The sequence below is a fragment of the Macrotis lagotis genome, chromosome 1, assembly GCF_037893015.1.
Source record: "Macrotis lagotis isolate mMagLag1 chromosome 1, bilby.v1.9.chrom.fasta, whole genome shotgun sequence".
Classification (NCBI taxonomy): domain Eukaryota; kingdom Metazoa; phylum Chordata; class Mammalia; order Peramelemorphia; family Peramelidae; genus Macrotis; species Macrotis lagotis.
In genome coordinates, this window is record NC_133658.1 from 229,095,471 (window position 1) to 229,121,852 (window position 26,382).

Sequence of the window (26,382 nt, forward strand, 5' to 3'; positions counted from 1 at the left end):
GTGAATGGAAGACATTGTGAAATTTGGTCCAATGAACCTTTTTTTCAGATGGAAAGGAAGGTTGTTTTTGCTCCCTTAATTGTAGCACAAACTCACTTTTTCTTTAAGAAAAACTTATGTTAATTGATTTCACTTGATTGAACAAAGCAGTGACCAATAAAATGATGGGTTTGTGGTCAGCAGGACCTTAGAAGTCATCTAGTTCAACTGTTTTAAAGCTGAAGAACCTGAGATTTAAGAGAGGTTAAGTTTTCCATGGGGAGGATTACAGGATTATAGGTTAAGAGCCAGAGGGACCTTAGAAGTCATCATGTGATGTTGAGACCCAGTGGCAAAAGCACAGGCTCTGGAATGACCCAGGCTCAAATTCTATCTCTATGACTTTGGACAAGCGACTAAACCTCTGTGGGCCTCAGTTTCCTCAACTGTAAAATATAGATTTTTGATATCCTCTGAGGTTTCCTTCCATTTTTAACAACCAGGATCCTAATTCCTACCCTCCAAGATTAAGTGACTTGACCAAGGTCACACAGGCAGAGCTCAGATGTGAACTCATTTATACTGACTCCAGTCAAGCATGTTTTTCATTACACATCCTTTGTAAAGAGACACATTCTTCAGGTTTTTTTTTTATTATTGTCCACATTGAAAGGTTGTGATTCCTTACCCTCAGAAGGAAGTGGAATGTTGGGTGATGTTTTTGACTGCCAGGGATCATCCTCTTCCTCCCCCTTTCTCCTCCTCCTGCTCCTCCTCCTGCTCCTCCTCCTCCTCCTCCTCCTCTTCCTCTTCCTCCAGGACAGTGGATAGAGTGCCGGACCTGGAGTCAGGAGTTCAAATCTTCTCTCTGACACTTAACTAGCTTTGCATCCCTAGGCAACTCACTTATCCTTTCTGGGTCTTCAGGTTCCTCATATGTAAAATGAGGAGGATAATAATACCTATCTCACAGGCTTGTCATAAGGATCAAATGAGATAATGTTAAATGCTTTTCAAACCTTAAATAATTTTTTAAATGTTAGCTATGGTTATTATCTTATCATAGTTTCAGTTCATAATTGGACCGGCAACTGTTGCTATATTTTCGACTGCCCTCCTGACAGGTTATAGTGCTACAGGAACAAGTTTAATATATACAGTAAGAGACCTTGAGGGATTAATTCAATCATCAAACCTTTATTAAATATGTCTTAAGTGTCAGAGGCTTCCTTTTTATTTAGTTCCTCCTTGATGATTTGTGGGGCACCGGGGTAGTCCCAGACATCTTAAAAGCAGAAGTCCTTTATCTTAAATGCATGGTAATATGTGCATGTGGGGGGGGGGTGAGGTGGGGGTGGGGGTGAGGGACAGGCTATGTGTGGTGATAGTTGATTTGCTACCTAATTTAGTTTGTCCCTAATATGGCATCCTATGGCTAACTCTTGATGCTGAGCATCTTTTGCAGCTGAGCTAAACTGGTGCTTGGGTGACAGACATGTGGGGTCTAGTGTTGCCATGGCAGCCTATTCAGGTGGTCCCACTGGAACTTGCACTCTGTTTGCATGGGCTTGAGCTTACCTTAGTGTCATGGTAAAGAGGCAGGGTTGGCCTTCAACAGGAAGTCTTTTGGTTTTGGTTTTAGTTGCTCTTGATAATTGCAAGATGAGGTGTCTTAGAATCCTAAGGAGGGACATTCTGGATTGACTACTGTCTCTGGAGCCAGAGAACCTGGGTCAAATCCCACCTCTGACACTATCTGGGTGCCATTGGACAATTCACTTAACTCCCCTTTCCCTCAGTTTCCTCAATTGCAAAGTGAGTGGAGATGATGACTAGACAGCCTCTGAGGCAGTGGTGTGCTGGAGCCAACTTGAATGATTATAAGATTTAATTGTAAAATTTTCAGTGGTAGTATTTACATAAAAATCAGGGCTTGGATTATTGTCTTGTCAATTTTTTTTTATACTTATGAATGTGATGGAGAAATGTTAATAATGTAAATAAAACTTAAAAGAGTATTTCACTTCCTTCTATAATCAGTTTCTGAACAGTTTAAACAGTTTTTTCAATTACATGTAAAGATATTTTTCAACATTCATTTTTGTAAGATTTTGAGTTCCAAATTTTTCTCCCTCTCTTCTCTCCCTCCTCCCTTCCCAAGACAGCAAGCAACCTGATATAGATTATACTTGTACAGTCATGTTAAACATATTTCTATATTAGACATGTTGTGAAAGATGAATCTGAACCAAAGAGAAAAACTACAAGAAAGAAAAAAACAAAAAACAAATTTAAAAAAAGTGAAATAGTGTGCTTCAGTCTATATTCAAACTCCATAATTCTTTCTCTGGATGTGGATGGCATCTTCTATCACAAGTCTTTTGGAATTGTGTAGGATCAGTATTGCTGAGAAGAGATAAGTCTGTCTGTCTTATTTGATCATCACACAACGTTGCTGTTAGCCAGTTCCTGAACACTTACAACACCCTTGCTCTGGGTTCTCTTCCAATGCTTAGATCTGTGAACCTATGAAGCTGGGATCTTGTGAAGGTAATATACTTTGCATTCTGATGGAGGGGTCTGAGGATTCTCACATTTCATCAAGACTTTCATAGGCAGCCTTAATACAGAATTTAATGTTCTATGTAGAAGACCTCATGCAAGCATATATTAAGCACAGAGAGTTTTCCAGTGTCTGAAAGCAAAGATTTGAACCACAGAGCTTCTGGAGTCAAGAGACTTGGGTTTAAACCCTAGCTCTATCACTGACTGTCTCTGTGAGTGTTCCTATGCAAATCTCTTAACTTCTTTGAGCCTCAGTTTCCTCATCTGTAAAATGAAACTCCTGAAATTTGAAGTATTCTAGGCTTCCTTCTAGTTCTGAATTTCTGAATGGGCAGAGTGTGAATTTTTTATCTGCTTGGCAGTCCAATCTTGGAAATCCAAACAATTCTTTCAAAACAATGTTTTATTAATGTTTGAAAAAATTTCTTTGTCCTTTCACATTTGACCCCTAAAGCTCTTAAATAGAATTTTACCGTGTGTACCAAAAAAGCAGACTTAGATGAAACAAATCAACACACTGATCATGTTTAGCAGTATATACCCCTTTACAATATACCCTGGTAATCCACTACTTCCTTGCTGGGAAGGGAAAGTAGGTTTACCATAAATTGTTTGGTGCTGAGATTGCTAATAACTTAGGATATAAACAGGAGCATATTGGTGTCATATGGAATAATTTTTTTCCTTTTCTAGAACAAGCTGCTGATTCCCTATATCAGGTGAGAAATTTGTCAGGAATAGCATTATTTAAGCCACAGTTAAAGGAAGATTGAATTTCTATAGATTTCCCCAGCATTTCTCTAGGGCTTTCAGATTGCTCCTGAAGCTAGTTTTCCTTTTCTGGAGTTGGAGTGCTTCCCCTTGTTTTCCTGGGGCAAACTCTGAAACTTGCTGTTTTCTCCATTGTGAGATGAAGTATTTCCTCTTTATGGAAGAGCCACTATTTCTTCAAGCATGTGAGTGGGGGAGGGGAGATTTTCCTTTTATATTTAAAACCCCACGGTTTGGGATGGTGGCTTGGTAGAGAGGAAACATGGCTTGCAGTTTTATTGCCTCTCATAGTTGTATCTGGAATAGCTGTGTTCTAGCCAAGAGGATTGTAAAGAGAAAATCCAAATGTTGACCTCCATTTTCTATTTGATTCTCTGAAAGTGAAAGAGATGTTATAGTTTCTCAGGCCATGTTCCCAACCCCCTGCAACTTATCTAGATCCAACAGAGTAGAGTACCAGAGTCTTAGAAAGGACAAGGCACAATATTCTCCGGTTGTGGGACGGGGAGGAGAGGACTGGAGTTGCTGGAGTTGTCAATTCGATTGGTACTGATAAGAATGACCTTCCTTTGTAAACTGGCTAACTACAGATAGGATCAGAGATTTAAAGTTGGGAGGAAATTTAGAGGTCATTAACTGCAATAGATTAGGAGATTGAGACCAAGTAGAAGTTAAGTGGCTTGCCCAGGGTTACACTAAGTGTCCAAGGAAAGATTCAAATTCAGGTTTCCCTAGTTATAAGGCAGTTTGGCACATAGGCAACACTATGTAAATTGATTGAGTTACTACACCAGCTTCCCTGTGTCTTCTGAGGCTCACGTGCCCAGAGGTGACAAAGTCTCTTCTTCACGTGCCCAGAGGTGACAAAGTCTCTTCTGTGCTTTAATTTAATCAGATACAATGTCTGTCATTCTTCTGATGGACTGATGCCACCTAAGTCTAGAGTCTGGCCCTCAAGTAGAACCTTAGAAGTGAGTTTTCAGTTTTATAGCCCTTTGGGCCTAGTTCCAAATTGCTTTCCCAATGGGGTTTTATTTCTAACAGAGAATATTAAATGCTTAGATTTTCCATAGCTTAGGAAAGCCTTTGCTGATTGGGTCCATCCACATTCCATGAGAGTTTTGTCTGCTTAAGCCAGGCGATTATGTCAAGCTATGTGCAATTATGTAAAATGGTTCCATATTAGTTTTGTATGAGAAAACAAGCAAAAGAAAAGAAAGTAGAAAAATAGAATGGTCTTTATTCAGATGACATCAATTCTTTCTTTGGAGGCAGTTAGCATTTTTCATTTTAAGACCTTTGGGATTGTCTTGGATTGTTGTATTGCAGAAAATAGGCAAGTTATTCATAATTCTTTATTTCACAATATTGCTGTTACTATGTATAATGTTTTCCTGGTTCTGCTCACTTCACTTTACATCAGTTCATGTAAGTCTTTTCAGTTTTTTTTCCTGAAATCATACCGCTTGTCATTTTCCACCCCATTAATTAATTAACTAATTAAGTTTTCCAGTTATATGTAAAGATAGTTTTCAATATTAATTTTTGTAAAGTTTTCTCCCTCCCACCCTTCCCTCACCCCACCCTAAGATATTAAATAATTTGATATAGGTTATGCACACACAATCATGTTAACACACATTTCCATATTAGTCATGCTGTGAAAGAAGAATCAGAACAAAGGAGAAAATCATGAGAAAGAAAAAACAAAAACATTTTAAAAGTGAAAATAGTATGCTTTTATCTACATTCAGACTCCATAGTTCTTTCTCTCTCTGTGGATGTCATTTTCCAGCACAAGTCTTTTAGATTTGTCTTTGATCACTTTATTACTAAGAAGAGTTAAGTTTATCACAGTTGATCATTTGTTTCTTTGTACAGTGTTCAGGTTCTACTTACTTCACTCAGAGACAGGTCATGCAAATCTTTCCAGATTTTTATGGAATCTGCCTACACATAATTTTTTATAGCACAATAATATTACATTACAATCACATATCACAACTCGTTCCACAATTCTCCAGTTGATGGGCATCCCCTCAATGTCCAATTCTAAGTCACCACAAGGAAAGCTGTTATAAATATTTTTGTACAAATATGTTGTTCCCCTTTGTTAAATTTCTTTGGGATATAGACCTAGTAGTGGTATTGCTGGATCAAAGGGTATGCACAATTGACAAAGACCGTATGTGTAAGTAGAGGTAAGATGGGACAGTGGAGATTCCCTTGGATTGGATTCCTACTCTGCTCTTTCCTCCCTGAGTAATCTTGGGCAAGTTTTTTTAATTTTCCTGCATCTCAGTTTCCTCATATGCAAAATGGAGGGTCAGAGTAGATGATATCAGATTTCCTTTCAGCTCTGGAGCAGTGGTCTTATACATTCCTGAGAGCATGACCTAATGGTGGATATGAAAGAAGAGGAGAATAGGGAAAGAGGAGAAATGAGAGGAAGAAGGAAGGAATTCAAAAGAATTTTAATTTTTTTTTCAATTCCATGTAAAGAAAGTTTTCTACATTCATCCTTTTGCAAGCTTTTGAGTTCTTACAGTTTTCTTTCATCCTTCCTTCCTTCCCTCCTCCCCCATGGCAGCAAAAAATCTTGTATAGGTTGTATATGTACAATCATGTTTACCTTATTTCCATATTAGTCACGTTATTTGCACTACTCTTTTTTAAAAATCTTAAATAGTTGTTTATCTATTTTTCTAACTACATGAAAAGGTAGTTTTCAACATTTGGGATTTTTGGTAAGGTTTTGAGTTCCACATTTTTCTCCTTTCTTCCTTTCCCTCTCTGCCCCTGAATGTGATAGGGTACTGATCTTAAAAGAAAAAAGTCTTTGATCTCTAGTCTTCTCAGGATGAGGGGTTTTGGGTGTGGAAACTCCCTATTCCGATACAGTTTGCTATCTTTAACTTATAGTCAGAGTTGCTTGAAACACTGAGAGGCTAATTGATAGTATCTTGCTAGAGTATATGGCAAGCATGACCTGATCCCAAGTCTTCTTTTTTTAAATTTAATTTTAAATTTGTTTGTATTTTTATTATTATCTTTCCAATTATATATAAAGATAATTTTCAGTATTCATGTTTGTAAAGTTTCCTCCCTCCCACCATTCCCTTCCCATAACCTATATCAAAGATATATATATATATATGTATATATGAAATTGTGTTATACATATTTCCATAATAGTTACACTGGTTTTTGTATGGCAATGGAGAGTTAAGTGATTTGCCCAAGATTACACAACGAGGTAATTATTAAGTATCTGAGGTCATATTTGAATTCACTCCTCCTGATTCCAGGGCCAGTGCTAGCTGCCCCCATCCCAAGTCTTGACTCCATACCAGCTTTCTAGATTTCAAACCATATCAGGCTTTAGGATCCTTTTGACCTTATTAAAAGTAGGAAAGATGTATTTCATGTATGAATTGTGTATAAGCCAGGCAAACTGTAATTTTGCAATGGTCTGGAATGGATTGTAAGGTGAAGAACTAAAGCATACATTGTGTATGACCCTGGATCTTAGGACACTGTCATCCTTCAGCATATATTGAAATAGTCTAATTTTTTCTTTTTTTCCTCTTTATTATTTTTTCCCAAATAAAGTCACTTATCCTAGACTTCAGTGTCCTCATCTGGAAAATGGAAGAAGTTGGAATCTTTTTCTTATAGATTTGAATCAGTTCTTTAAATGTCTTGGAAATTAGACCTTTACCAGAAAAACTTGCTGCAAAGATTTTTTCCCAGTTAATTGTTTTCTTTTTTTCTTAGCTTCATTAGATTTATCTATGTAAAACTTTGTTTTATGTAATCCAAATTATCTATTTTATTTTCAGTGATCATCTTCTATTCCTTGATAGTCACAAAGTTTTCTCCTATCCATAGATTTTCTGGGTAATTTTTTTCTATAATTCTTTAAGGTTATGAACAGAATTTTCAAAGGGAGAAATTCAGATATAGATAAAACTGGGGGTGAAGGTGGGGGTTAAAGAAAAGCTTATCAAAGCTGTTCTGAGGTTTTACATCATACCTTTCAGATTGGCCAAGATAACAAAAAAGGAAAGTGATAAATGTTGGAGGGGCTATGGAAAAATAGAAGCATTTCATTCTGGAAAGCAATTTGGAATTATATACAAAAAAGTTACTAATTGGTACATACCTTTTGACCACTGCTAGATCTATATCTAAAAGAGATCAGAGAAAAAGGAAAGAGCCCTTAACATGCAAAAATATTTATAGTAGCTCTTTTTTGTGGTGGCAAAAACTTGGAAACTAAGGGGATGTCTATCAATTGAAACATGGCTAAATAAATTGTATTATATAAATGAGTAAATTCATGATTTCGAAAGGTATGGAAAGCCTTATATGGACCGATACAGTATGAAATGAGCAGAACCCTAAGAATAATTTGCAACTTAACATCAATTTTATAAAAGCAAACAGTTTGGAGAACGTTTAGAAACTGATGAAGGGAGGGGTGTGGCTAGGTGTCGTAGTGGATAAAGCACCTGCCCTGGAGTCAGGAGTACCTGGGTTCAAATCCGGTCTCAGACACTTAATAATTATCTAGCCGTGTGGCCTTGGGCAAGCCACTTAACCCCCTTGCCTTGCCAAAACTAAAAAAAAAAAAAAAAAAAAAAAAGAAACTGATGAAGAATAACACAAGCAGAACCAAGAGAACATTTTATATACTTCCAACATTGTAAAAACAAACAATTCTATTTAATTTTGCTTAGCTATGTTTATTTGTTACAAATATTTTTCCTTTTTAATGGGTTGAAGGAGAAGAGAAGAGAAAATAGTATTCTATTATTTTTTTTTTTTTTAGGTTTTTTCAAGGCAAATGGGGTTAAGTGGCTTGCCCAAGGCCACACGGCTAAGTAATTATTAAGTGTCTGAGACCGGATTTGAACCCAGGTACTCCTGACTCCAGGGCCGGTGCTTTATCCACTGCGCCACTTAGCTGCCCCACTACGCCACTTAGCTGCCCCTCTATTAATTTTTTTGAAAAATAGAGAGGAGTGGGAGTGCTACAGATGGGAAATATTGCAGACATTTTCAGTTGAAGTTATGGATTAACATTTTTACTTGTTTTACTTTGTTACAAGAATCCTCTCCTGAAAGAGAAATTATCTTAAATGTTTGTAAAAATCATAAAAACAAAATGCACCAATAAAATTTAAAAGCAAAAATGAAGGTCTTGGTCTTGAGAGCCTCTGAGGCTGTCAATTCCATGATCTTATAAAATGTGTCCATTACTACCTCCTGAATCTTTATTTGGAATATCTCCTTTGTATTTACATTTTCTTTGTTACTTTCTAATGAAGTTGTATTTATTCAAGTTGGGGGGGTGGAGTCTGGATGCATGGGTGACATTGTTTTCTGATACAGCAACTTTTGCATGGCCTTATGCTTTTTCCATGATTTGAAGATTGTGATAGCAATCATTTAGAAGGTCTCAAACACTTTTTATGTTATTCAACATTTTAATCAATGAACTGGGTAAACACAATGAGTTAGGGTTATCAAATTTGTAAATGACTAACTGGGAAAGACAACTAACATGATGGACAAAAGAATTAGGATGCAGAAAGAACCTAATAGGCTAGGGCAGTGCTCTTTATAATATGATCTAATTTAATCAGGAATAAATATAAAACTTTACGTGTAGCCTGAAAAATCAACCACAGATAAGGTTCTTACAAAAAAAAAATCTGAGTTGTAAGGGAAACAGTATGTCAACAGTATGACTTGCCAGTCAAAAACCAAAACAAGACAATAAATAAAAAACAACAACCCAGAATTATCCTAGGCTTCTTTGAGAGGCACAGTATTTAGAACAGGGGTTATAATGATTCTGTTGTACTCTGGCCTGGTTAGACTGCATCTTAAGTATTGTGTTCAATTTGGGATAATAATATGTTTGTCCTTCATTTTCTTTCTTTTTATTTTGCTTGGTAATGGGGTTAAGTGACTTACCCAAGGTCACATAGCCATGTCCTTTATTTTGAATGTATAAATAGTTCTTATTTTTAAAATCTTTACTTAAGGCAGTGGGGTTAAGTGACTTGCCAAAGGTCACACAACTAGGCAATTTTAAATGTCTGAGGCTCGATTTAAACTCAGATTTTCTTGACTCCAGGACCAGTGCTTTATCCACTGCGCCACCTAGCTGCCTCACCTGTCCTTTATTTTTTGAAGAAGACCATGACATCAGGGAGGTGATAGACAAGTATGTGAATTGGATTTGAGTAAGGGGAAGCTGTGCTGTGTCACCAACCTCACTTTCTTCTCCAGGGCCATTTAGGTCCAGTGGCCAGATATGAACTAGGATAACTGGAGATGACCCTGGATTCCAGGCAACTAGGGTTAAGTGACTTGCCTAAGGTCACACAGCTAGTACCATATTTCCCCATTTATAAGATGCACCTTAATTTTGGGACCAGAAATTTGAAAAAAAATGTACTACATAAAGTTAATGAACTCAAGTTTTATTTATCATGAAATTCAAGGACCTTCTGCTCATAGCTTTCAGGTATCTTTTGGGCAGGTCTGCTTAGTTCATTCCATTTCATGAATCTGAAGTACCAATCGTTTCCTCCTTTTTAAATCAGTAACTTTTTCATTGGCAAATCTTCTTGCCTCCTGCTGAATCATCTTTGTGGACACAGAAATTCCAATGACCCTTTGCTCTTCAATCCATCTCTTCAATTTCCTCTGTAAAAAAAAGGCCATTTTGCTGACTTGCCTCTCATGGTCTTCTTATGCCTGGCATTTTCAGTAGGTTTCTTCTTCCCATAGCCAGACTGTGATTGTTTTCTCAGTTGGGGGAGGACCAAATTTATGTTCAGCAGCCATTTCCACTCACTTTTGCAAACTGGATCACTTTGAACTTGAATTCAGCGCTGTAAGAAAATCTTTTCTGAGCCATTTCTGGGCAGAATGTAGCAAAACATAACTTAATATACTGGTAACAAATGTGAAACAATAAGCGCAAAGACAACAAACATGAAAAAGTGGGAAATGCACGAAAAAAATCTACAAACACTTTATAAGATGCTCTTTAGACCCTTCATTTTTTCAAAAAAGGGTGTGTCTTGTACATGGGGAAATATGCTAAACGTCTGAGGCTGGATTCAACAGCCTATGTTCCTGACTCCAAGGCCAGTACTCTATCCACTTCACCACTTAGCTGGATGCCACTTTAGGGAATATATTAATAAGATGAAGTGCACCCTCATTAAGGTGAATAGTATGTTAAAGGACCATTAGTTCCTATCTTATGAAAAATGGTTGAAGAAACTTGGGGATAGATATTTTAGAGAAGACTTGATGTGATTAGAATTGCTTAAAGTGGAATGGGTTGTCTTAGGTGTCATAGGGTTCCTCTTATTGGAGATCTTCAAGGAAAGGCTGAATGACCTCTTTTCAATGTTGTAGAAGGAAATTCTCTTCAGATATAAATTGGACCAAAAGTCCTATAAATTATTTTTCTACTCTGAGTTTTTATGATTCTCAAATAGACCTTCATTCTCTCTGACTATAAGAGGTTAAATGCCACTATCTGATCAGACATCAGTTGGTCTGAAAAATATCTAGGGGTCTTTATTGTATTATAAACTAGTTTAGAAAGATATAACACTGTAGTAAGGAATCCCAGATATCACTTTTGTTATTGAATGTGGCTATGATTGCCAAGCTACCATGAGCAGTTTTGAAAGATTGTGGAGAACAGGTGAAGTAGTGTAGAACTGGAAAAGGGCAAATGTCCCAAATGTCCCCTCAAAGAGAAGAGAACAATGTTTGTAAACTATAATAAGATAAATGTGATTGACTTCAATTTTTAGAAGTTCTGGAATATATGATCAAAGAGATAATTAGTGAACATCCAGAAAAAGAACTGTCGATTACAGAATCTGCTTGGCTTCATCAATAACAGGTCATGCTATATTACCTTTTATTTCCTTTTTTTTAAAAAGTGTTACTGATTGATTGGCGAATACTGGAGATATAACTAGCAAAGTATTTGATAAGATCTTATTTTTTCTTTTTTATTTTTTTTGTAAGGCAATGGGGTTAAATGACTTGCCCAAGGTCCACACAGCTAAGTAAAAATTAAGTATCTGAGGTCAGGTCCTCCTGACTCCAGGACTGGTACTCTATCCATTCCACCACCTAGCTGCCCCAATCTTATGTTATTTTTATAGAAAATGTGGAAAGGTATGGGCTAGCTTGTAATACATTTCAGTGGATTGAGAGATGTTCACTAAGAGACTAATCTCATTAATGGTTGGATACCAGTTTGGAAGGATGTCTCCAGTAAAATATCCCCAGGAATCTTTGCTTGGCCCTGTATTGTGTAACCTTTTTTTTTTTTATCAATAATTTGATTAAAGAAATGGTTGTCATGTACATCCAATTTACAGATGATACTAAATCAGAAGAGATAGCTAACATAGCATAAAAAAATTTACAGGATTAAAACTTGAGCTGACTCAAATAAAATGAAATATAATAGAATTAAGTATAATGTTCTACATTTGGATTCAGCTTTACAAATAGATGTGACTAGACATCAGTTGGTCTGAAAAATATCTAGGGTTCTTTATTGAATTATAAGCTGGTTTAGTATGAGATAATACTGTGATATAGAAGCCTAAAAAGGTACCTTCTTTCTTCCTTCCCTAATATTGTAGAGGATGTCACTATCCTTCTAGCCTCCTAAGTTCTTAACATGGAGTCATTGTCAACTCATTATTTCTCACCTGACTTATACAATCTATTGCCAAGATCAGTTGATTTCAACTTTGCAATATTTCCGGAATATAGTCCCTTTTTTTGTCTCATCCTACCAAAACCCTAGTGCAGGCCCCCATCATCTTATCCCTTACTATTGCAATAGGTTACTGTTGGGTCTGTCTCCCTCAATTCTCTCCCTATTCCATTCAATCCTCCATTTACTACAAGAGTGATTTTCTACTCGATAAACTTTTGCCTCTGGGATCAATGCAAAATGCTCTGTTTGGCATTCAAAATCCTTCTTAACCTACCCCCTTCTACTTTTCCTGTCTTTTTTACATCTTAATCTCTGCCTTATACTCTACATTCCTGTGATATTGGTCTCTTTGTTGCCCATATTCCATCCTTCTCTGGCCATTTTTGCTTTGGCCATAAGCAGATCTGGCATGCTCTACCTCCTCATTTTTGCCTACCAGCTTTCTCTAAGTCCCAGCTAAAGTTCTTCTTCTACAGAAAGCTTTTCCAACCCCTCTTAATTTGACTGCCTTTCCTTGTTAGTTATTTCTTATTTATCCTGCAGTTTGTTTGTATATACTTGTTTCTCCCTTTAGATTATGAGTTCCATGAAAACAAGGACTATCTTTTGCCTCTTTTGCTTTGATATGAAAATAGGTTGAAGAAGTGGGACGTGTTTTAACTTGTGGATGAGAAGCTAGGAAGAAAGAAGATGGTTATCTCATAGAGCTATTTTGGAGAAGAGGAAATAGACTTGACCTGAGAGGGCAGAATTTAGGAGCATGAGTGAAAGTTGCTTAGGGAGAAATTTTGATTGATGTCAAGAACTTTGTAGTGAATAGAGCTGTCCAAAAATTAAATGAATTGATTTCAGAGGCAATGTGGCTATCAACAAAGGCTGGATGACTGTTTTCCAAATATACTTCTAGAGGGAATTTTTTTTCAGTATAGGTTAGTCTTGAAGGTCAGTGAGGGCCCTTTTAACTCAGATTCTTTGAATCTATGAATCTATGACTTTCCAGGGCTCCTATAGTGAGAGAGGGTGTGTGTGTGTGTGTGTGAGTCAGTCTCTCTCTCTCTCTCTCTCTCTCTCTCTCTCTCTCTCTGCACACACACACACACACACACACACACACATATAAAATGTGTTGTCTTATTTGTGTTTTTGGCTCTGGAATGTCTGTATTTTATTCTTGACTACAGAGACTAGACACTTTAAAAGTTTGTTCACTGATTTAAATAATTTCATCAAAGAACTGATGATTTCAAGTTATTAGATGCTCTTTAAAATGTCTTAGCCTTTGTTTCTAGGCCTAAACTGAAAATTTTTCCATGGGTTATCTTGTCATTGATGATAAAATCCTCTGGGCTAATTGGAAAGGAATTGCAGAGAGATAAATTTTTGAAGTAAGAAAAAATTGCATAATTAGAACTGTCCCAAGTGGAAAGGTATGCCTTTAGGGGATAGTGAGTTCTCCATTATTGGAAGTTTTAATCAGAGTCTGTATGACCATTTGTTGCAGAAAGAATTCTTTTGTAGGTATGGGAAGGTCCATGTGGACTCTGAAGTTCCTTTACAGATCTGTGATTCTGTATTTATTGTGGTGATCCAGTTCTGTTCAATTCAACAAGCACTTACCAAGTGTCTGTCACATATCAGGTAATATATCTGGTCTGGTGCTATAAGGATAGAGATGAAAGCCTCTGCCTTAGTGCATATCTACCAATATAAACATTTATTTATTCATTCATTCAAATAATATTTATTGAGCATCCTTCATGGACATAGCCCTAGGTTCAGTTTTGGGGATGGGAGAGAAGGAAAAGGGAACAAAGATGAGTGATCTTTTCCCTGTATAGGAAACAGTTGTGACATTTTAGAGAAATGGGGTGATTTTAGGCTGCAGGAACCTCTAAATATTTCATAGAGGAGGTAGAATCTGAACTAGACCTTGAAGAATGAGTAGAGTTCAACTAAAGAAAATGGAAAGTGGTATTTCCAGTCATAGGAAATAGTGTGAGAAAGGACCAGGGACAGAAAATGCAAGGCATATTTGGGAAATGGATGACATGTTGTCCCATTTGGCTGGAAAATAGACCAACTAGAGGAGAGTAGTGGTAGATAAGGTTGTGACTCAAAAAATGAAAATATATCAAGATATGTGCCAGCAAAAGGATACTTAAACAGTGACCTAATCTTTGCACTTGGGGAGATACAAAGATGAAATAAGATCCATTCAATGTCCTCAGGAGCTTCCAGGCTAACAGAGAAGATAAGCCTTGCTTACAAATAACTGCTACAAGATAAAATGTGATAGGTGACTAAGTGCAATGAGAATACTGCAGGGGAAAGGATCACTTGTGGGGAGAGAAGGGAAATGAGCCTTGAAAGATAGATGTGATGGCCCTTGCAGCATCTCCAAGCATCATCACAAAAATCAGTTATTGTACTTTGGAAATAAAAAAAAATTCCTTTACTTTATTTTTCAACAAATATTTGATGTTTTGGGGTTGTTGGCAAACTTAGTTTTCTGTAGATAAATTGAAAGAACCAAAAAAATCAGATATGTGTTCCTTTAAGTCACCACCTTATTTTCTGGATCAAGGTTATAGGCTTAGCTGTTTGGATTCATTGTAACCCACAAATTTAAAAGCCTAAGTTGTCACTATGGATAGACCCTTCCAGTCTTTTCTTTGCAGAGTACTGTCTCTGTCCTTTATGTTTTTGTTTTTAGTATCCTACAAGTAGCTTCTTTGAAGTGACCCAGCTGAAAGGCTAATTTATATTTCAGGAGAGGTGATTTCCAAGGTCTGAGGCCTGGAAAGACATGAAAACTTACATTAATTGCCTTATCTCCTTGCCATATAAACAAAGGGTGAGGAGAGAGTCCTTTGTACAACCCCTTGGGAGAGGAGGTCCCTTAGGAGTAGTGTCATTGAACTGTCTGCTAATTAAGATGTGGTTTAGTGGAATGAGTGTTAGACTTTGAATTCAGAGGACCAGATTTAAATCCCAGCTCTGCCTATTAATATCTCTGTTATTTTGGACAGGTCCTTTAATTTCTTTGGACCTCACATTTCCTTATTCATAAAATAAGCAATATGTGTGTGTCAGATTATGTGACCTGTAAAGTATCTTCCAGCTCAAAATCTATGATCTTAAGGTTGTGGATAGAGTGTTCAGCCAGGAGTCATGATGACATGAGTTCAAATGTGACCCTGGACACTTATTAACTATGTAAACCTCTGCAAGTCACTTAAACCTGTTTGCCTCAATTACCTCATCTGTAAAAAAACAAAGCTGGCAAAGGAAATGACAAACCATGCCAGTATCTTTGCCATGAAAACCCCAAATAGGGTCAAGAAGAGTTGGACTCCACTGAAGTGAGTGAACAGCAAAAGGTCTCAGAAATCTTGTGGGAAGTCCCATCTTCTTAAAGCTCAATTATTTTATAAGTAGAATCCAATGAAAAAGAACCTAAAATTGAGGAGGCAGAGAGGTCCAATAGAAATATCAGTAATTCTGGAATCATTCCAATTCTTCTTCTGATTACTACCTATGCCTTTGGACAAATTACCTCACTGACCAGGGTCTCAGTTGTTCTACGAGTCCCTTTTTAGCTCTTGATCTATAACATCGTCATCACCATCATCACAGATAAAGTTTTTATACAGTGCTTTAAGAGTTACCTTTGTCTTTAGGCCATTTCCCTTTCTCTCTTGTCCCTTGTTACAAAGCATCAAAAAAAGAAAATAAGGAGTTCAGGAAAACCATTTCAATGTAGTCTGACATCAAATGTTATGTTCCTTATCTATTCTCCTTCCCCTCATATTACATAGCTTATGAAAAGGGATCTCTGGACACTTTTCTGAATGTGGACATTTTTTAGGTGTTTCTTTTCCCATTTCATTTGCCTCACAGTCTCTTTCACAGTCTTGTGCCAACTCTCACATTTGTAGCCTCAGACATCTACTTTCTCTGCCTGGTTTGAGGGCATCACCGACCCTATGGTAGTGGCTTAAAACTATTGCCATCTGTATTTTTACTTTTCCCTTCTTTTTCCAGAGAAGATTGGTCAGATCTCAGGGGATAAGGTGAGCCTTTTATGGTTTCCGCCATTCCTTTCTAGTCTCAATAGGTCAGGGCTGTCCAAAATTTGGCCTGAAGTGCAATTTTATGTGGCCACCTGTGGATTTACTAAGTACTTTAGTGAATGAAGCAGAGCTACCACAGAGTTCTCACTAAAATCGCAAATCAAGATATACTATCTATTGTTTCAATAAAAACTTTTAAAAGTAAGGTTAGACAGTCCTGGAATAGGTCATCAGACTGACTCTTCCTTGACTGTTCTTTTGGGTCACTGTTCATATGACATGCTCGATGGTGACTGGAAGGAAGGAAGAATAATTTGTGAAGGAAATTGGTTCATATTGGAATGGAAAAGGATACTAGAGCTCTTGGATTTCTGAACTACGTTTGGGGAACTCCCTTCTGTAGGCTATTTATTGGATGTTCATCAGATGGAAAACAACTCTAGGATGAGTGGTTACTATAACACTAAGGGATGGAGGGTACTATGACTCCAAGATCATTTCTTTTTCTCTTTCATACATTAACAGACTCCTAATAGACAGGGTGCAGTGCTAGAAATTAAGAAAAAGGGATTCTATGCCTAGTTTTACCACCTATGTACTATGACTGCCCCTTCCCTTTTCTGAACTTCATTGCCCTTTATAAAATGAGAGGTGGGTTGGACTAGATTAGGGGCTCTTAATCTAGGGTCTGTGACCTTTTTAAAAATTTTTTTGATAGTTATTTTTCAGCATAGTTTCCTTTATAATTTTATCTATTTTATTTCATGCATTTAAAAACATTATTCTGAGAAGGTACTTACAAACTTTACCAGATTGCCAGAGGAATCCATGGAATTAAAAAAAGTTTAGGAATCACTGAATTAGATGATATGCAAGTTGCCTTTGAGTTTGAAAGAGTGAATAGCAAGTCCAGCAACTTTAATAACCATTTCAATAAGCAATTATTAAGTACCTACTGTCTGTAAGGTACTATGTTAATCCCCAAAACAAAAAAAAATGCAATGATCTGTGCACTCAAGGAGCTTGCATTATATTAGGGTGGGAGGTTATAATATATATAAAGGTAAGTAAGACAAAGCATTTGAGGAGGGAGTGCTCACTCAAAGAACTGGGAGGACAGAGTTTACAGACCAGAGTGAGGAAAAAGGAGGGGAGGGCAAGGGAAGGAGGAGAAGAACTAGCTCATAGACCACAGAGAAGGAAGAGGCCCTTTCCTAATATATAGGCCAGTTTGTGGTCTGTGTTGTGTTCTGATCCATCCCTACTTTATTTTCTTCTATGTCTTTTCTGACTTGGCCACACAATTCCTTTCCTAGCTTCTAATCTACCCCCCCTTTCTTACACCAGACTCTCTAGAGGCCCATCTCCCCAAACTCTTTCTTTGCTACTTATACTCAGTCTGTTCCCCACCTTGAACTATTCTCCTCTGACCCCAGTTTTTCTGCTTCTATACTTTCTGGATACATTAAGCTTGTTCTGGAGAACCCTAGAGAGAGTTGGTGTTCTCTTGAAGAAATAATCAATTTATCCTGTAAGATTAATCACAAGAGAACCCCTTTGGTTTTGACATCCTCCTACTTAAAAACCTCCAATAATTTTCCACTGACTGTAGAATAAAGTTGAAGTTCTTTAAACATCACAGTCTATCTAAAGACACTTCCTTCAGGCTTCTCTTCCTCTATTTTCTTTTATGAATCATCCCTTTAAACTATTGTCTATTAATTGTAATTTAGGAAACTAAACATGCCATTTACAACATATCTCTACCTGCTTACCTTGGCTTACATCACTCCTATAATTAATGTTGCCTATTCTCTTCTCTTTTTTTGTGCAAGGTCTGCAATTTAAAAAAAAATTATTGATACCTTTTTCTTTCAGCATCACTGTTGAACCCAGGCAACCTCCCCATAATAGAACTTCCCTTGGAATAGCCAAGCAAGGCAAATCAATAGGTTGGTCATGGCATGCTTCATTGCATACTTGTCCTACATCATCTCTTTGCCGAGAGGCCAGAGATATGTTGCAAGATCAAGCCTTCTGTAATTGAGGTTGTTCAATGTATTTGCTAGAGTTCTGGAGACTTTCAGTATTGTTTTCCCCTTCTGTCCTTTATATTACAATGATCTTAGTATAAAATCCTCTTTTTCTTTCAAAGTCTGTCTTCTCTGTGACAATTTGGACCTCAAATGTTTCTATTTCTTAGTAATTAAAATACTCAAGCAATTTCCTAAACTATCTTATATTGTTTTTTTCTGTGGATGTAATGCTTTTGGTTTCCTATCTGGATTGGAGGCAGGATTTGAAATGGAAGGATCAAATTCTGGCTGTTTCATTTATTTCCGAATGACCTTGGGCAAATCACTTAACTTCTTTAGGGTTCAATTTACTTTAAAAAATCCCCAAAGGGGTTGGACAATGTTTTTTATATTCTCTTCTAGCCCTGAATCTATGATATTATGATTATTACTCTCCTCCATGGTGAGCAGTTATTAAATTTTAGTGACTTTGGTGGTATTGGAAGACTGTTGTAGGCTCTAAAGCAGAAGAATAACTCAGAAAGTTGGATTTTAAGAAAATGAGTCACTGCCACCCCTCAGTATGTCGGATCACAAGTGACATAATAGAGGACACAGTTACCTGGATTTCTCTTAGGAGCCTATCTAGAGCTGGAGGACCTTGGAATATTTAGTCCAACCCCTTCATTTTACAGATTAGGAACCTGAGGTCAAGAGTGGTGATATGATTTACTCAAGACTACACAAGTAAAGTATGGCAGAGCAAGGATTAGAACTCAATGCTGTAATTTCAAGTTCATCCATCTTTCCATTGTAGTGTAATTTTTTTCCACTGGCTTGGCCTCCATCACTTGAAAGAAAGGCACAGTATATAGAGGGCTTTTAAAGTAAGTACATGAGGACTTGGTGCTATAGTTATACAAGAAAAGTTGATTCAACAAACATTTCTCAAGTGCCTACTATGTGCAAGCACATATTATAGGCCACAGGGAAAATGAATGTTGAGATGCTTGCTCCAAAGGATCTTATAGCTTGGTACATGTACAAGTAACCAAAGTATACTATACTAATGTATAAGAGTTTCAACAAAGTCCTTTCTGAAGTCATTCATCATAGTTAAAGAATTGGAAAGGGACCTCAGAGGCCATTTAGTCCAACTCTTTAAACAATTGGAAAGGGACCTCAGAGGCCATCTAGTCCAACTCTTTCATTTCACACATGAAGAAGAGATTAAGTCATTGGCCCAAGGACATAAAGATAGCAAATTTGAGTGAGAACTTGAAGTCTGGCTTCAGAATTTGTGCTCTTTGCACTAAATTTCTAACTGGGGGAGGATCATGAAGGATTTGAGCTAGTCTTTAAAGTGTGAGTTGAAAGACAAAAAGGGAGATGGCATTAGAGGAAGGATGTCTAAAGTACAGGGGAATGTGTGACAAAAAAGCCCTTAATGAGAACAAGTGTGGAGTATATCTCAGTGCGAGAAGTTTAATTTGAATAGAGAGTAGAATATGTAGAGTAAAGGGAGACAACTTTGGAAAGGTAGTTGGAAGTCCCTGCCATTTCTTGGTTTGAAAGTGTGCTTAATTAGGTGGAAGTATACATTGTAAAGCGAAGGAGAAAAGTTACTCCAGATATCAGTAGGAGCAAAGCAATGGAAATTTTAAGATTGTATCAGTATTATTCTAAGCTGAGTGCTTTAACCATTTTGTCCTTGATGCACCAACATTTAAAAAGAAAATTATTTTCTTCAACAATCAAAAATAAGTTTTTAATCTCCTGTCTCCCTACCTTGCCTCATGGAGATTGGGGGGAGAAGAGAAAATGAAAAATGTAACTTTTATAACAAATATGCATAATTAAGCACAATAAATTTTCACATTATTCATGTTCCCCCCCAAAATGTCTGATTCTGTACTCTGAGGCTATCATCTCTCTGACAGGATGTGGGAATATGTTTCATCATGATGAGTCTTCTGGAATTATGATTATTAATTTTACTTCAATAATTCAGGGGCAGAGAATTCAGGAAACTTATTAAACTTAGATGAGGAAATCCTGAATGCCTTTGTGAGTATTTGAGTGAATTGCAAGGTCAATATGAGTTAAACTATGATATGGTAGTTGAGAAAGCTACTGCAGTCTTAGGCAGTGTTGAGAAACTGTATATGTTTCTATGTTTTGTCCCACTGAGACCATATCTGGGGAAGGACATTAATTTCAGAGAAGGGCTTTCAGAATGGTGAAGGACCTGGAGACCTTGCTATTTGAGGATCATTGAAATGAACTAGAGATTTTTAGGCTGGAGAAGAATGGGATGGGGGGCAGGTAGCCATGATAGCTATGTTCTACTATTTAAAGAGTCCCCTGTGTGTAAGAAGGGTTAGATTGTGTTGTGTTTGATGGAAAAGGGAAGACCTCAGCTCATTGGGTAGAAATTCCAAGGAGGCAGATTTAGTTTTAGTGTTAAGAAAAACTTCCTAAAAATGAAGATCTATCCCAAAGTGGAATGGGCTGCCTGTGGAGGTAGTGAGCTTTCCCTCATTGTACATCTTGAAGCATAGACTGGATAGGTAGACTTTTAAGGTATAGGAGAAGGGAATTCTTGTTTTTGAAGAATTACATTGTACTAGATATCTTCTGAGATCTCTTCTAACATTGAGTTTCTAAGAACAACCATGCCTTGTTGTTTGGGCCTGCTGATCTCATTTGTTGTGAAATATTCGGTTCTGTCCAACAATCAGATATTTAAAGTCTGTGTCTCTGGCATTGTGTTACCAGATTTGAAGACAGAAATAAGATAGATTCTGCTTTCAAGGAAGGGACAGTTTAGGAAATGAACTTCAGGAAGGGGGCTTAAAGATAAAACTATGGAGGTTCATTTTTTTTGACATTTCTCTGTCCAATATTTTCCCTACTTCACTTTTATAATTCCTGCATATTCCACCAGACCAGGAAAGATGGTAGTTTGACATGAGAGGTGTTCCTCTTTTCTGTCTCTATCAATGTTCTCTTGGAAGTGGGCAAAGTTTGAAACTCAAATGGACAGAGAATAAATGTTGAGTTGCTAGTCTACAGTATGATAAAAGATGAATCACCACTGGGCACACCACCTTGGGGTTGCTGGGCAACACTCAGCTATTGTCCCAAGAGGAAATAGATATTTGGAGTGAAAATTTTCTTTGTGGGGCAAGTGCTGGTACTGTTTTGTTGTGGTCAGAGAAGATCGACCAACCCTGGCTGTGTTGAGTAGGGGAAATCTCTCTGGGCTAGAGGCTACATTTTCCTGGGCTGCAGGCATTTGGGTCATGCCTCTTTACTTTTTGCAGCAAGGGAATCTCAGCTCTCTAAGTTTCCTTAGTTTTTTCCAAGGATTTGCTGCATTAGGGAAACATTTCGGGAGCCACAAAGGACTAATTAGCTTTCTGTTTTCTTGAAGCGGTTTGACTCTTAAACTGTTTTTCCCCCAGCTTCAATGGACATTTTGAGTTCAAATCCTAGGAACCCCCTGATAAACAGTTCTGATGGTTCTCATTAGTCCATTCCATCTGCCCTCAGTATTTATGTAGTAGAGTACCAAGAACCACATAAAAAAGTTTATGTTCTGTGTAGACATATAGAATACTCACAAGCTAGCCAATCTGGTCTCCTCTCTGATCCTTGCATACAACATTCTCCTTTGATCCCTGTATCTCCTTGCTGACATTCTTACAGGAGTGAATAGCAGGAATAAGTCCCTGCTAACCTCTGCCTCATAATCCCTCTCTCTTCTTTAAAAGTCATTTCAGGCATCATCTTGTGTATGTGAAGCCCATATAGATTTCCCCAGTTGCTGGTGTCTTCCCTCCAAAACTACCTTGTATTTAATCACTTTATATATAAATATATATGTATATGCATTTGTTATTTATTCATTTTATGCTGTATGTACTTATGTATTTATTGTCACTCCATTAGAATGTAAACTCTTTCCTAGTAGGAAGTTTAATTCTTTATAATTGTTCCTCCAGTACGTACCAGAGTGTTTGGGATCTAATGATGGTGCTTAATAAAAACTTGATGCTTGCTTGCTATTTATGAAAGTTCTTTTTGACTGTGGATGATTCTGTGACTGGAGAAGTCTGAAGGACAGTCAAGATATTTTCACTGCAAGACTGATTAGCCCTTTGAGGGCAGAAGGTTTCCACTTCTTTGCTATACAAGGGGTCACTTCAGGATATACTTTATAAATGAGCAGCATTGAAAAGACCTGTTTATAAAGATATTAAAGCAAGGGACTTTTTTCTATTCTGCTTACATATCATAAAATTGACTTTGAACCTTGCTTTGCTACCTATTAGTTGCATGACCTTCAACAAACCTCTTCTCTTGAAGTTTATTTCCTTCTCTGTGAAATGAGGGTTAGATTAGATGATCTTTGAGGACGCTGTTTTCTTAGGTCCCTTCCAGTTTGGGCACTACGCTCTATCTTCTGAACGTAGTAAAGAAGGCCCCTCTCAGTCCTGACATTCTATATTATGTCATATAAATCAAGGATTCTTAACTTGGGGTCTGTGAACTTGGATTTTTTAAAATTTTTGACAACTATTTCAACACAGTTGGTTTCTTTTATGTATTTAAAAACTTTTTTTTTCTGAGAAGGGTTCCATGAGCATCACCAGATTGCCAAAAAAAGGTAAGAACAATGATCTAGATATGTTAAGAACATTTCCAAAGGTGACCTTCTGTGTTCTCTAGCTTCTGTTCCAGCTGTGATAACACTGTAAATTCTGCTTGGTGTCTGGCGGTAAACTCTGTTTTATCAACAGTCTCTTTGATGAGTTAACTAAACAATAACAACCAAAGAAAAAGCAAAACTCTACTAGGTATGAGAGGTGAAAGCAGGTCGTAGGAAAAGGTTCCTTCTTTTCAGGCCAGACCTGAATTGTGATGTGAGCCAACCAATTGAGGATTTCAATTTAGATAGCCAGTGTTTAACTAAATTTTTACTATAATGTAGGTTGTCCCTTAAAATATTGCGATCTCCAAATGCACCTCCTCCTTTACTTCACAGGGATGCAGAAATTCTGGTTAGGCAATATTGGGTATGTGTTAATTGGTTCTGTTCAACTGCTTTTTAGCCTATTTTAAAATCTTTATTTACAGGGATTTCTCAAGGGTAGGGGTTGTTGGAAAGGCCATGAATATGATATAAACAACAAAAGATATCAATAAAAATAAGATCAAATTTTTAGTAAAAAGGAAACAAAAATACCATCGTCTATTTAAAGGAAAACTCTTCAGTTGTTTATTGTAGTGTTTAAAGTAGTCTATGAGAAGGAGATTACTAAACTTTATATTATTTTGCTAGAAAAGGAAACATGGCTGTTCTCTAAACTCAGTATTTGCTTAACTGAAAATGAGGCAGTTGATAGAAAAAGCACCTTTACCCAGATATAGCCAAGACCCAGAGGCAGGGAGGAAGTGTTTAACAGAAAGGAAATTACCTCCCCAGAGGACAGTATCCTAAGACCAGTGATTTGGGGCCCTCTGTGAAGCTGGTTCCTCCCTAGCTTTGTAACTTTTGTGGCACCCATTCACTTTTGGATTCTGCAATCAGTTTTATTCCCTTAATTCTGAATAAAACTTGAGGAAAGGAAAGTTAAAAGATTGTGAGATCTCCAAAAATATGGCCCAAAGGAGTTTTACCCCCCCTCCAGGGATACTTCTGTGGGAAAGTGGACACAATTGTAAGATGCTGTTGTTATCGATCACCTTCTATGAGAAGAGCAGTGGTCCTAGGTGCTAGGAGAGATAAAATACTCAGATGAGGTCCTCCTGATCTCAAGAAGCACCTAGTCTTGTGGGAGGCAATCTAGTGGGTGGAAGTTTGTTTTTCAGAAGTAGTTGGAACTTGAGGAATATGTACCTGGCTCACTTTTGGGTAAAGGAGGTCCCCTTTTCATGCTAGAGATCTCCCTGTTACAAGGTCATATCCTCCTTTGGGATTTGGCTATTTTTTTAAACAGTTTGGCAAAAAAGATACCTCACTTTAGGGGGTCACTAGAAATACCTACTCATTATTTTTTGAGGTATAGAATTAGATCCTACCCAGCACTAAATAATGAAGGTGGTCTTTGCTATCTGGGAAAATGTGCTATAGAGGACGCCTAAATTTTGGATTTTAGGGGAATGAATTTTAGAGAGTTCACATAAAGAAGTAGCAAATCTTACCTAACATTTTCCTGAAGGAATCACCCTATGCTTAGAGACAGTATTTCTATAGACCTAGTCAGTCAGTGCTGTGATTTAATTGCTGTTTCCTTTTTTTCTAGCTCTAAGCTCTAGGGGGAAGGAGATTTGACATCTGATGCTGATGTATTCTCAGTTAAATACCTGGAATGGTCTCCTCTTCCCCCCAGCTTACACTTCTTTCTACTAGCCAAAACATAAGAGTAAGCCCTCTTCCCTGGTTTGCCATCCCCTATTCAACAAGCACCAAGTTTAGAATTTCCAAGTTGGCACTTTGTAACAGTTTGGAAAAGTGATGTTATTTTAGCCTAGCAAACGTATATAGAATTCTATTCAATTCATTCTGGAGTTGTTCTTCCTGTCATACTAAATGTGTACACTGCTCTATGAGTCTGTAAATTTTCCCATTGTTTGTTTGGTAAGCCCCAACAGCCTAAGCTGTGAGAGGTATAAACATAGAAGTATTTGTGTATTTGACTTATTAGCTTCCTTCTCCCCTTATAAGCTTTTTATGACAGGTACCCTAGATGTAGCAGGTACAATATAGGAAAAAATATCCCTGAAACAAAGCCAAAGTATTTACAGGAGATGATATTTAAGAAGAGGGATCTCAGATATCTATACACAAATATGTTGGGGGTAATAAACAAAATGAATTAGAGATCTTAGTTCAAAGAGGTCATAGGTATTTCTGAGACTCAATAGGAAGAAATTTGACTTATGGCACATTTTATATGTTTTATATTGCACCTTTATGCATATTATTTATGTGCCACTAATTTTTTTCTTAAAATATCTCTTCAAAAGGAATAGAATAAAAGAAAGAGAAAATTGAATTAGGGCAAGGAAATTTATCAGGGAAATATAGTCATATTGGTCAATAGAGATGCTGAGAGTCATGAAAGCATTGGGTGATAATCAGTGGAGGGATTTTTTACATAGCTGAAAGAGGAAAATATTTAACAACTGGAAAAATAATGAAATAATTATAAAAGGTGATCTAAAGGATGTCAATAAATATTGTGATAACATAAATCACATGACTAGAAGGAAGACATGCATGATAAGTTCTAGAAGGAGATTGTAAAGCTGGCTATGGAGTATTGACTGAGGATTTCAACTATCTGGACATCTCTGAGGAATTTTTGACTTGCTTTGATGAGAGAGACAGTGTGGCAGAATGGAAAAAGTTCTAGAATTGGAGTAAAATATATGAATCTCACCTCTGTCAAACATTACCATTATGATTTTGAGGAAGTCACTTAAGCTTTCTAAGTTGCCTCAGTTTCCTCTTTTACAAAATGAGAGGTTTGGAATAGATGACCCTTAAGGTCTCTTTCAACTTTAAGCCTATGTTCCTGTAGAAATGTTGTTCTTTTATTCATTAAAGGATGAAAGAGGTGATGTGGACAGCTATTCATCTGTATATGATTCTGTTCAATAAGGAAAAACTGATTGGTGCATTGGGAATGATGAAAAGCTTGAAAGTCACTGTGTTATCTTAGAATTCAGGCATAGTCTGTTAAGATCACTCTAGATTTTTTTAGGAAAATGAATTACCAGAATGTTTGGAAAAAAGATAAAATACAAGGATCTTCTCTTTTATTTATTTATTCATTCATTTGCTTGTTTATTTGTTGTTTTTGCAAGGCAATGGGGTTAAGTGACTTGCACAAAGTCACAAAGCTAAGAACGTATTAAAGTGTCTAAAACTGGATTTGAATTCAGGTCCTCCTGACTCTAGGGATGGTGTTCTATCCACTGTGCCACCTAACTTTTATAGAAGAAATCAGCCTCAGAAGAATGGGTATTTTTCAGGATGAGGGTAATGATGGAATGAAAAGGACAAGCGATCTAAAAAGACTGATATGGCTTCTCTGGAAGTTTTTGATCAGTTTAAGTTAAAATCATGCATTTATCTAAGACAGACTCATGAGTAAGTATTGGAGAACAAATTGAAGGGAAAAAA

The 26,382-nt window shown here is 37.0% G+C and overlaps 1 protein-coding gene across 3 annotated transcripts in view; it reads left to right on the forward strand.

The window, feature by feature from the left end:
- Window positions 1-26,382, forward strand: part of PLCG2 (phospholipase C gamma 2) — a 182,617-nt gene that overhangs the window by 9,422 nt on the left and 146,813 nt on the right. The window lies entirely within an intron of this gene.